Source organism: Oncorhynchus nerka, linkage group LG6 (genome assembly GCF_034236695.1).
Source record: "Oncorhynchus nerka isolate Pitt River linkage group LG6, Oner_Uvic_2.0, whole genome shotgun sequence".
Classification (NCBI taxonomy): Eukaryota; Metazoa; Chordata; class Actinopteri; order Salmoniformes; family Salmonidae; genus Oncorhynchus; species Oncorhynchus nerka.
The window spans coordinates 42,206,603-42,216,256 of NC_088401.1; the positions used below are offsets into that span (position 1 = coordinate 42,206,603).

Genomic DNA, 9,654 nt, shown 5'->3' on the forward strand with positions numbered 1-9,654 from the left:
ATCCAGAGCGACTTACAAATTGGTGCGTTCACCTTAAGACATCCAGTGGAACAGCCACTTTACAATAGTGCATCTAAATCTTTTAAGGGGGTGAGAAGGATTACTTTATCCTATCCTAGGTATTCCTGAAAGAGGTGGGGTTTCAGGTGTCTCCGGAAGGTGGTGATTGACTCCGCTGTCCTGGCGTCGTGAGGGAGTTTGTTCCACCATTGGGGGGCCAGAGCAGCGAACAGTTTTGACTGGGCTGCGCAGGAACTGTACTTCCTCAGTGGTAGGGAGGCGAGCAGGCCAGAGGTGGATGAACGCAGTGCCCTTGTTTGGGTGTAGGGCCTGATCAGAGCCTGGAGGTACTGAGGTGCCGTTCCCCTCACAGCTCCGTAGGCAAGCACCATGGTCTTGTAGCGGATACGAGCTTCAACTGGAAGCCAGTGGAGAGAGCGGAGGAGCGGGGAAGCACAAGCATTTCGCTACACTCGCACTAACATCTGCTAACCATGTGTATGTGACAAATAAAATTTGATTTGATTTGATTTGATGTACTGTATATTCCATAAATATCAATGACATGAAACATTTGTGTCTGCTAAATTGGCAAATGACCTGCCAGGTGACATAGTAATGAAATAGGAATCACAATCTTACCAATCAACCAATCAAATTTGGAAGCATATATGTGGAGCTTGCACAATTACTATCATTTTTTAACAAGGAGGAACATCACAACCCTGAACAGCAGCTACATGCTCGTGGAAGTGAAAAAAAGAAGATGTGTAAGAATGCGTGGTGGTGGTGTTTAGGGGAAGACATAATAGAGGAAGAGGTAGAATGCAAAGAATAAGAGTCCCTGATGAAATCAAAGCCACAATTGTGGAACATGTCATAAACCACGGTCTTACAATGGAAGAGGCTGGTCATAGTGTTCAGCCTAATGTAAACAGGTCCACAGTGTCATCAATTGTGCAAACATTCCGTAGGGAAAACAGGTAAATATGTACAGATTATTTTACTTTCGTTACAGGATTTCATTGACAACAACAGAGAAACTATTGTAAAGGTAAATGCAAGTCTGAAAATCACAATGTACCTTAAGATATGTATGAGGAATATACAGTAATACAGCAACATTTGAATACAATATACTACTCTGTAGCACGGTGTATTTGTGAATTCTACATGTCATATATAGGACTGCACAACGACCTCATGCTGTTGGCAGAGCAGCAGTATTCAGCCATCAGCAAGAACAAGACATTTGTCCAGGTAGGAGCTGTGGTACCAGTATGTCCAGATAGGAGCTGTGGTGCCAGTATGTCCAGGTAGGAGCTGTGGTACCAGTATGTTCAGGTAAACCATTGGTGTGCACATGGTATATTGTACAGGGAGTTTTACTGTACTTCAATGATGCTTGTATATACTTCTTGAAGTTGTAAATACCCATAAGAACAGAAAACATTTATACTTTACTAAACTGTCTAATTCTAGAATAGGCTATGTGAAACGAACCATCTATTTTGTTGCTATATAGAGAATAATGGAGCTGGAAGGACATGAAATGACCCACATTCTTGTTTTTGTGGACTCGGCTGGGTTCAATCTGGCCTAAGGCAGGAGGCGTGGCCACAATCTCATTGGACACCGAGTCACAATTGCCACACCAGGCCAGCGTGGGGGCAACATTACAATGTGTGCTGCCATTTCTGAGAATGGTGTGAGCACACATATTCCACACATTGGGCCCTATAACACCCCACTTCTCCTGGCCTTCCTAAATACACTTTACAGAGACCTAATCCCAGAACACGAAAGAGGTTTAGTTAGACCAGATTTGCCATATTATGTAATTGTGTGGGATAATGGTCGGCTTCCACCGATCCAACATTGTTAGGAAATGGTTGGCTGCACATGAAAGGATAACAATGGAGTTCCTTCCCACCATCCTCCCCATTCCTGAATCCGAAAGAAGAGTTTTGTTCAGCATGGAGGTGGAGAGTATATGATTATCAGGCACAAGATCAGATGTCTCTGTTAGATGCCGTGAATGCTGCTTGTGAGGACATCACAGGCGATCATTGCAGGGGACGGTTGCACCACGCAAGGAGATTTTTCCCCCCGGTGCATCTCAAGGGAAAACATCAGATGTGATGTTGAAGAAAGTCTCCGGCCAGACCAACAAGAGCGACAGGATGTCCACCAAGAAGATGGGAACTTGTAGTGTTACGTACTGTGAGGAGGTACAATTTATTGTTTTTTTACAGACTACTGCAGTTTTTTTGCGTGGCAAATTTTCTGTTCACTATATATTACTTTACATGTCAGAAATATGTAAAAATTGACATGCAAATGTACATTTTCTGTTTACATGTAACACATTGCTCCAAAAATAAATTTTCTGTATACATACAAATGTGCATATCCTTTTTCTGTGTACTACAGTATTGACTTTTCCCAGTAAACTTTGACCTACTGTTAAAATCGGTATCTAAAAAGCTCAGTGTGATTGATACACAATAGCATTCAGCTAGACAAAACTTAAATTATTGTATAGTACAGTAAGCAGTCAGTGTCAACAAAAAAGTAGAACAGAATTGAAATGTGTATGTAACAAACACTTCCAGGGTTGACTGCCATGTTGAAAAAACATCTAAACATTTTAACCATGATGACAAAAAAACTTTTCATTTTGGTGGCATTGGCCAATTTAATGACACAATAACTTGAAGCATGAATTAAATGTTTTGGGTGAGTTACTACATTTTGCAGACGTGCAATAGAATTGGGATGTCCCATAATACAGTTGTGACAATTGCACTTACAGTTTAGAGAATGTTAAGACTGTTTAAGAAAATGAGCCAAAGCGATTGAGAAAACATCATTTCTAAAAACCATCTGAAAATCCAGTGTTTTTATGTTAAAGAGTTTTGTTCTATTTAAGTCTTCTATCATATATATAAAGTGTAATATTGGGATACAAAACTTAAAATGGAATACATTTAAATATCTGACATGCTGCAGGTGTTTTTTTTAAAGCCCATAACCATGTGTGTGAGGTGTACACTTTTGTTTCAGAGTAGATTGTTTAAGACTACCAAGAAACACTCTGTGTGACCCTGATTTAGCCCACTGCAGTAAAAGGTTAAAAACCTCAGACCCTCTTGATTCCTTTCTCAAACCAGGGTAGTGCGAGTGTTCATGTTAACGCGGTTTGGTAATATTCTAACAAGTGGTGCATTATACTCTTTGAGATCCCAGCTGGGGAGGAGGAGGAAGAGAGGGAAAAGAAATGCAAAGAGAGACATGCTTATCTTAGCCTAGCTGTGGGCTTGGGGAGACCTTATTTGGCCACGTCTGAATAACATGCTACGAAGTTGGCAAAACGTTGATTCTGGCACTTTGCAGGCATCCTCTCTTTTCACAAAAGAGACTTGTGTGTATGAAGTTTGCATTTCAAAGGTGTTTTGGATGCTATTAAAAAACAACAACATATAAACTAGTGTTACTGGCACAGAAACACTAAGTGATACACTGATGCAATGAAAGTGACTAGTATTCATAGGACAACATCCTTTTTTTTTAATGTCCAAATCAGGGAACTAATGGGAATAGAAGCGAATGGCAGTATTATTTTCTCAGCTTTTTGGGGGTTTTGAATGTTCGCCCAGAGTGTGTCTGTTTGTGTGCTCACTGCTCATATACGGAGAGGAGATAGAAGCCTCATCTTTCATCTGTTTTCCTTTCACTATTTATCTTTGAGCAGAACATTCTGGGAATGTCTTTTTCTCTGCTCACTGGCACTACGCTAGGCCGCTAGCTAACCACACAAATGTGCGGAGCAGGATTTTAAGTTTACATGTTTCACGGAAAGAGTCAGAGTTCAACCTCAACCTCCCATTGACTTACATTATGAACACAATGATAACATGGGAACAGAACAGAGACAAGTACTGCTCTGGAAAGATCAGCCCAGTACTGAACTCCCTATCAGGGCCAAGAGCAGGCTGGTTCAAACAGTTGGAGATAAGAGTCAATGAGGCATGATGTGAGGGTCTACTAGATGGCAGAGATTCACATTAAGGCGCGCGTGCGCACACACACACACACACACACACACACACACACACACACACACACACACACACACACACACACACACACACACACACACACACACACACACACACACACACACACACACTATATATTAGTCAATATATAGACCTCTTAAAGGCCCAGTGCAGTCAAAAACATGATTTTTCTTATATATTTCCACACTATGTTGGATTTGTGAAATTGTGATCATGCCAATTTAGTGTAAGAGCTGGCTGATATTTCAGCCTGTTCTGGTGGAATTTAGTTTTGGGCCTGGTGTCATCACCAGGTGGTAATTGAGTAAATAGACCACTAAGAAAGACAGTTCCAAACCTCTCTGACATGAAGAGCTATTTTCCAGTTTTCCCCTCCCCACTCAGACCACACCCAGACAGGCCTAGCAAAATTATAGCTTGATAAATTGCTCTTTCTAAGAAGCTATTGCTGTGTCTTTTTCACCCTTTTAATTGAAAACAATCACAGTAGGAATGTACTCTCTCTGAGATATATACACTGCTCAAAAAAATTAAGGGAACACTTAAACAACACAATGTAACTCCAAGTCAATCACACTTCTGTGAAATCAAACTGTCCACTTAGGAAGCAACACTGATTGACAATACATTTCACATGCTGTTGTGCAAATGGAATAGACAACAGGTGGAAATTATAGGCAATTAGCAAGACACCCCCAATAAAGGAGTGGTTCTGCAGGTGGTGACCACAGACCACTTCTCAGTTCCCATGCTTCCTGGCTGATATTTTGGTCACTTTTGAATGCTGGCGGTGCTTTCACTCTAGTGGTAGCATGAGACGGAGTCTACAACCCACACAAGTGGCTCAGGTAGTGCAGCTCATCCAGGATGGCACAACAACGCGAGCTGTGGCAAGAAGGTTTGCTGTGTCTGTCAGCATAGTGTCCAGAGCATGGAGGCGCTACCAGGAGACAGGCCATTACATCAGGAGACGTGGAGGAGGCCGTAGGAGGGCAACAACCCAGCAGCAGGACCGCTACCTCCGCCTTTGTGCAATGAGGAGCACTGCCAGAGCCCTGCAAAATGACCTCCAACAGGCCACAAATGTGTATGTGTCTGCTCAAACGGTCAGAAACAGACTCCATGAGGGTGGTATGAGGGCCCGACGTCCACAGGTGGGGGTTGTGCTTACAGCCCACCACCGTACAGGACGTTTGGCATTTGCCAGAGAACACCAAGATTGGCAAATTCACCACTGGCGCCCTGTGCTCTTCACAGATGAAAGCAGGTTCACACTGAGCACGTGACAGACGTGACAGAGTCTGGAGATGCCGTGGAGAAAGTTCTGCTGCCTGCAATATCCTCCAGCATGACCGGTTTGGCGGTGGGTCAGTCATGGTGTGGGGTGGCATTTCTTTGGGGGGCCGCACAGCCCTCCATGTGCTCGCCAGAGGTAGCCTGACTGCCATTAGGTACCGAGATGAGATCCTCAGACCCCTTGTTAGACCATATGCTGGTGCGGTTGGCCCTGGGTTCCTCCTAATGCAAGACAATGCTAAACCTCATGTGGCTGAAGTGTGTCAGCAGTTCCTGCAAGAGGAAGGCATTGATGCTATGGACTGGCCCGCCCGTTCCCCAGACCTGAATCCAATTGAGCACATCTGGGACATCATGTCTCGCTCCATCCACCAACGCCACGTTGCACCACAGACTGTCCAGGAGTTGGCGGATGCTTTAGTCCAGGTCTGGGAGGAGATCCCTCAGGAGACCATCCGCCACCTCATCAGGAGCATGCCCAGGCGTTGTAGGGAGGTCATACAGGCACTTGGACGCCACACACACTACTGAGCCTCATTTTGACTTGTTTTAAGGACATTACATCAAAGTTGGATCCGCCTGTAGTGTGGTTTTCCACTTTAATTTTGAGTGTGACTCCAAATCCAGACCTCCATGAGTTGATAAATTTGATTTCCATTGATCATTTTTGTGTGATTTTGTTGTCAGCACATTCAACTATGTAAAGAAACATTTATTTAATAAGAATATTTAATTAATTCAGATCTAGGATGTGATATTTTAGTGCTCCCTTTATTTTTTTGAGCAGTGTATATATATATATATATATATAAGTCAGGCTAAAGTCAGGCTAAGGCACAGAGACCAGAGAGCTAAACCATTGGAGAGGCAGGCATACCGTTTCATGAAATGAGTCTGAATCAATTTAGTGAGGGGGAGTTAGTTGTTTACGAAGGTCTTAAAGTAGGATACTTTTCTTTGAATGCAGGACACTGTTTAGAATATTGTTTGCTGTGTTACTTAAATGATCACCAAGGATGTGTCGTTTCAACTCCAAAACGTAGGGACACAATTGGTTGACTGCTCATACACGCTTCCAAAGCCTGGTTCAACATATTCTTGCTATACAAGACTTCAACTACAAAAGTTGCTATTTTACAGAGCTTTAAAGCTTACTTTTGAGTTAGGCCTCAAACTTTAGAGCCTGAAAAGTACCTAGAATATACTGGATGATTAATGCACTGTCAAGTATACATTTTGTTTGGGACTTGTGAGCTTTGGAGTGTTTAGTTCAGAGATTTGAAGTAACCTGTTTTGTTTATTATTGATGCAAACCAGAAAGAATCCAAAACTAAGTTGTGCGGCACACCATTGTGATTTAATGAAGGAGCACACATTGAACACATTTAAAATGTCCATTGTGCCAGAGTATTTGTGCCTGCATTTACTTTGATTTTGATTTGGCACTGCAGCTGCCCACAAGCTTGATGTAGTCTCTTTTTAAACACGAAAAAAGCAAAGATACCATACTAAAACCCATATAGTTTTTTTATTTGGCAGGCTCCTCCATTTGGGCTCCTAAGAGGCGCAGCGTTCTAAGGCACTGCATCTCAAGTGCAAGAGGCATCACTACAGTCCCTGGTTCAGATCCAGGCTGTGTCACATCCGCCCGTGATTGGGAGTCCCATAGGTCGGCGCACAATTGGCCCAGGGTCGTCCGGGTTTGCCCGGGCTAGGCCATCATTGTAAGTAAGAATTTTTTTCTTAACTGGCTTGCCTGTTTAAATCAAATCAAATAATCTCCATAGGTTTACATGTTGTGACAGTATAATAAGTAACTCTTTCGAAAACAATAAAAACGTTTGAATGTATTTGATGTAAAAAAACAAAATGTGGGGCCCCCAAAAAGAACATGTTCAGCAAACAGATCAAACAGCAGATCCATTATACAAGCAGCAGTAATAGTCGGATATAATCTGACCTTTGGAGTAGGTTTTTAATGCCTAGCTCTGCTGCTGCATGCTAGACAAATGCTTTCATCTGAACAAACTTTGCAGAGAGAGGCAGGCAGACGTGCTGCTTTGCAGCTGTAACCCATGTCCCTTGCTCATGGCCTGGTTAGGAGGTTAAAGAGCGACAAACAGTGAGAGAGAGAGACACACGGAGGAGCCTGTCACAGACAAGTCACAGCTACCGTATACTGTGCATTGTAGCATGAGTGGCGGTGTGTGCATTAGCAAGTAGCATCTGACTTTGCACAAACTACTTGATACTTACAACACTTTCCATTATCAAGAGATGTACAGTATGTAAGTGTCATCACCTCTGATTCACCAACTGCCCCCTTACATGAATGAATGAGATTGAACAGATTGTAGTGACTTTAACCCTGTCACCCCCTCCCCCGCTGTACTGATGATGATGATGATGATGATGGTTAACATTGTCCTCTCCTCTCTCCTCCCTGCTCATTTAGCTCTTGCTAGGTATGATAGGCTCCACTGACGAGGTCCTTCTGGAGGCAGCCGCTGGCTGTGTGGCTAACATCCGCCGTCTTTGCCCTGGCCAATAAGAAGGCACGATGCGGTTAACCAATCACAACCACAACGACCTCCCCAGCAGCTACTGTGTCCTCATCATCACCTCTTATTGCTGATTGGATGTCATGGGTCCAGATGTACTCCAGTAGCCTTCCATCCACAGAGACTTTTCTCACTATGCCTCTATCCTTTCCACTCATCCCACAGAATATAGGTGTGATTCAAATCAAATATGATGAGTGATGCATGTGTATTTATGTCCCTTCTTCCTTCTGCCTCCATCTGTCATAGTGTGAAGCTTTTAGTCCATGCTACCCATGAATTTAGATCATTATTTCATTTGGAGGTCAAGCAAACATATAGGACATGCAAACATGTGTGTCCATGCCAGATACCCCATCCCTGTACCTGAGAGTGAAGCGGTTTAGAGCATGTATTGTTCAGTCACATTCCTTACGTAATAAACATGAGACACTGAACAAGACCATATCTGGTTGTGTTACTCACTTCAACACATGCACCTTAAAACTGAAAATATGTCTGTGAATCACAGGGAACACAAACACAGACGCAACCTTCAATGAGTCATTGAGAGATATTGGGAACATAATAATGCATTGTTGGGTCAGTATATATTAGGTTTGCTTATTTGCTCAACAGTCTGTCTGTCTGTATACAAAATCAAGAAGATATTCTCGTAAATGTTGAATGATACTCATAAATTCAATCAACATTGACGTAAACGGGCAGAATACGGCGATAACATCTCAGAATATAATAGAAGGTCCCTCCTGCACTACAAATATGAGTAAATATGAATCTTAACATGTAATTGGTATGAGCAGTTTCCCTATTAATCACAATTACCTAATGTATTATCTGTTGCATTATGGGTAGACATGGCCATTATAAGTAATTGGGAAAATGTATATTTGAAATGTCCTCATTATTTTTGCCTGTAAAAAAAAACAAGCAAATAAGTATTTGTGGGCACTGGGACCACCTTAGAACCAAAAAACTAGCGTGGCATCTGCTCAACAATACCCATTAAACGACTCATACGTGACCAGAATCTTTCTAAGATCCAATAACTATTGCTGCCTATTTATACAAATAATGATATGAATAAAAAAGAGAGAATGTATTGCTTTTTTATTGAATAGAAAACAAAACATAACAAACGTGAAGGGATTCAATAAGAAGAATGAATTGCTGCTTATGCTCAGACATCCCTACTAGTGTGGTAGGAAACTTGATGAGTGAGTATGTTCTCCTCCTCCTCTGTCTTGTGTCCAGTGTCCTTAGTCAAAACAGGCCATGTTAGTTTCCATTGTTTTACAATGGGCTGCATTCAGGCAGGCCATGGCTGCTCCACCTCTCTTCTGGTCTGGCTGCTCCAGTGTCCTGGTCCTAATTAGCCTCCCAGGCTTACTGTAGCACTGAGCCACCGAGCCACTGGAGGCATCCCAAATGGCACCCTATTTCCTATATCGTGCACACGGCTCTGGTCAAAAGTAGTGCACTACACAGGGAATAGGGTTCCATTTGGGACACACCCACTGAGACTACTGACTCCTCCTGACTCCCATAAAACATTTCAAGGGACTTTCATCATTAATAATATCAGCCTGGCTGAGCTAATATTGAAAATTAGCAAAACATCAAAAATATGTGGTCGAGAAATCTTCATCACTCTTGTGATGTTTTAAACAGTACCAGCTGTCACTGGGGGTTACTGTGGGAGCACGGAGACAGAG

General features: G+C 42.6%; 1 pseudogene; it reads left to right on the plus strand.

Moving 5' to 3' along the window:
* The window catches only part of LOC115131070 (outer dynein arm-docking complex subunit 2-like), a 71,267-nt pseudogene extending 62,886 nt beyond the window's left edge, over positions 1 to 8,381 (plus strand).
* The last annotated feature ends 1,273 nt before the right edge of the window (positions 8,382 to 9,654 follow it).